The sequence below is a fragment of the Nicotiana tabacum genome, chromosome 5 (assembly GCF_000715075.1).
Source record: "Nicotiana tabacum cultivar K326 chromosome 5, ASM71507v2, whole genome shotgun sequence".
NCBI classification, from domain to species: domain Eukaryota; kingdom Viridiplantae; phylum Streptophyta; class Magnoliopsida; order Solanales; family Solanaceae; genus Nicotiana; species Nicotiana tabacum.
The window spans coordinates 122,718,437-122,722,301 of record NC_134084.1 but is presented as its reverse complement, the minus strand read 5'-3'; positions in this window follow the sequence as shown (position 1 = coordinate 122,722,301).

Genomic DNA, 3,865 nt, shown 5'->3' with positions numbered 1-3,865 from the left:
CATTATTAATGCCAAAAGAGAAAGTTGTGGTCCTGGGTTTATGAATTCCCTCCTCAGCTGTACCAACAATGGATCGTTGTATTGCTTCTCTTTCACTTCTGCCACAAGTGACGATTCAACCTTGTTTTGCATAATTTCCCCACCTTCACTAGAGTTCGCAAGACGAACTCCCAAAGTAGCCAACTATTGAACCTCCCTGGCCAACGGCCTTCGACATACCTCCAAGTGAGCTAAACTATCCATAGATTTCTAGCTAAGAGCATCTGCCATGATGTTGGGCTTTTCCCAGGTGATATTGAATATCGAGGTCGTGGTCTTTGAGTAACTCAAACCATCTTCTCTACCTCAGATTCAACTCCTTTTCTTTGAAAATGTGTTAAAAGCTCTTGCAATCCGTAAATACATCCACGTGGACCCCATACAAATAATATCGCAAAATCTTTATTGCAAACACCACTGCCGCAAGCTCTAAGTCATGTGCTGCATAGTTCTTTCCATGATTCTTGAGTTTCCTAGAGGCGTAGACTTTCACCTTAACACGTTGCATCATTAGTGGACCATCTATGTCACATTTCTCTTACATATGACCTTATAGTAATTGAGTTCTTCATTAATTTCCTTGATATGGTTACAATCTTCTGTAAATACTTACAACTTGCTTTCCAAATTCTCAACAAAAGACATTACTAGATGAGTTTTCTTATATGACCTTTTATTTCAAAGAAATCATATCTTCTAGACTTCGCACACACCTTCACATCATCAACATGCACGACATTGCATCAAATGTAATGTAACATTGTGCTCAGACCTTTCCTAGACAACCTTTTTCCTCCTTACGTGACTTATAGAATTTAAGAAACCACTCCACTTCCCTTGTGAACATTCTCGTGATTTCTCTTTACCGTTAAGCACTTCCCAAAACACATATCAACACCCTTCATACATATTCAATTCAGAAAGAGCCACTGGCCTGAACAATATGCTGGTACCATCTTTTCTTTCTAATTGGAACATTCATTCCCATTCTATTTGCTCATAGTGCATAATTGATGGCCTTATTTTGGCCCACACTTGTCTACTTCCCTTGAACTTGTAATAACATTGTGCCTGGTTTAATGAGTTTATCATACCACAACATCATCACCAGTAGTCTCACTTTCCATTATATGTAGATATGAACTATCTCTAGCTCCTTTAGTTGCCATTCAGTGTTACCCAAGTCGGTTGCATTACCGTTAGTCCTGTATAACTTTTATTAACGCTTATGCTCTAAGAGAGTCCACCATTCTGATATAAGATATTTTATGATAACCATGACCATCTCAATTTATAGGTTTTCTCCTCATTTCTTCTCACATCATTCATCCTAGCTAGTGAATAGCCATGTATTCTTCCATATGTTACGTGGTCTTTTCCCTTAGTTATTTCATCCCTCTCACCTCCTAACTCTTGTTAGGATATCCGTGGGAAAGTGTATTCATCCGCATATCACTTAAGACTTCTTTGCTTGTAATCAAGCCCAAATACCCTCTTGGGTTATTATATCATCACATTTATTTCTCCTACTCGTATCGCCTTTCTTAACGTCTTGGAACTTTGGTTAAATCGCAAATCTATGATTGACCCATTCTAAAAACTCGTAACCTTCCACATTTGACCTATAGTACTTCTTTAGGTTCCACTGTTCCTGGACCTCTAACAAGTATAAAATCCTTTTACAAATATACTCTTAGTTTCTAGGATCGTTGACCTTATCATTCACATTTCCCTATATGAAGAATTTACCTTCCTTAACCTTTCACCCTTTTTTGGGAGGGGGAGGGTACTAGTGTTCTATCATTAGCATATCCTTTCAAATAATCACGTTATCCATAATCACTTTTCTAGACTACGCATGTCTTCAACAAAATACTCAAACATTATAGCTACATGGTCCTACTCTTGTTTCATTGTATTTAAGTAGCCTCACCATGGCCCATCCTCCCCCACTTCCGGCGAATGTCCCAAATTTCGACACAGGTCTTGAATTTAGCAACTTGAGGAACATATGTCTCATGTCTCTAGCCCTTGTGTATATGTTCAACTATTTGGGAGATTTAAGTCGCCAAGGTATTAACCTCATAAGTTCTTTTCTCTTATTCAGCCACACGGGCTTGGGATTCCAATTCCTGATATCAATATCCTTTAGGAGTGTAACACAACTTCATACACTTATGGGATTCTTATAACATTCATAGCACAAGGGTCTTCTCACTATGGGTTCAATTGACTCTCATTTCATGACTTCTTGTCTCCCATGAGAGACCTACATGTTTGTCATTACTCTCCTGGTCATGTCTCCCAAATATCACGTGCTTATATAACATGTTTTCTTTCACACCGTAGGATCATTTACATACTTCCCACACTACCCACAGGTGCTATTCAAGCTTACATATCACTTATCAATCTAATGTTCCTTTGGAGGTGGTAATCATTTTTAGCACTTTTCTCGAATAAAGTATGCTTCTATTACTATGTACGTATCTCATATATTTGTACCATTCGTTCAACACGATAAATGTGCCATCTCCTTAATATTCAGGCCTTTACCCATTTGTCATGTCATATGACAACATTACTTGGAATAGACGAAAGATCATTTAAACTTAACTTGAACCTTAAAGCACGTGTTAGAAGACAATCTCATAGTCAAGCTCTATCGCACGATCTGAAGTGCTGAAGAAGGGTAACATTCCTAAATGTCCATGTAGCCTCCAACTCATAGATGTGGTCGACAACACATCGATAAGCAGGAATCTACTAGACACGACTCCGAGACATCATAGGACACTTTAAAACCTTAGGCTTTGATACAAAGTTTGTCACGCCCCAAAATTGAGGAGCGCGACCGACGCTCAACCGAGTAAACCCGACTGAGCAAGCCTGTTAGATTTCATTCTACCCAAAGTCATCCTTGAATAAAGAGGAGATATACTCCATTATTCAAACTCTGAAAATATTTCATTAACAACTTTCACTTTGGTTCCATTAGCAGTTTCAACCATAATATCCAAAATATGACAATTTTTATAGATATGAAGGAAGACATATTTGCCAAATACCATATTTCCAATTTAATTCCCGGTACCAAACACCACCCACAATCTGTCTACGGAGCCTCTAAGTAAAACTGAAGATTAATATGGAAATGTTGGCAACAAGGCTCCGGCTATACCTCAAAATACAATGTACGTGATAAAAAGATGAAACAGGACCCCGAAACGGAGTGGGGCTCACCAAGTCAACTGAAAGGATGATGCGGCACTAGCTGCGACCAACACTGCCTGCTATAGAAACACCTACATCCATTTAAAGACATAGCGTCCCGGCAAAAGGGACGTTAGTGCCATCGAATAGCACTAGTATGTATAACTAAACACCATCTAGTTAGAAAGAACTTTCATACAAGAATAAAGAGGAAATCATAAAGACAACAAAGTTTCAAATAAGCACCATGTCAACAATATAAGGAGGTTCGCATGATTTTCACATAGTTTCTGAAATTTTAGATTGGAGCATCCCACATTGTTGCATCATTATTCACTTTGCCACCGCTTCTTTGAGCGGAGTCCGATCACGGCCTGATCGGCTAAGCCGTCTCCCAGAGACGTTACCATTATTTCATTCACACTTTTCGGTTTCAATCATCAATACATTACCACCATGTGTATATATCATGGCGTCCGGTCATGGCTAGATCGGCTAAGCCGCCTCCCCGAGACGTTACCATTTTCCGTTATTCATCTTATTTCACATATATCAGTTCATAGGCACTTGGGGCCACAATTATCACATCATACTTGGCACTAGGCCACATTTC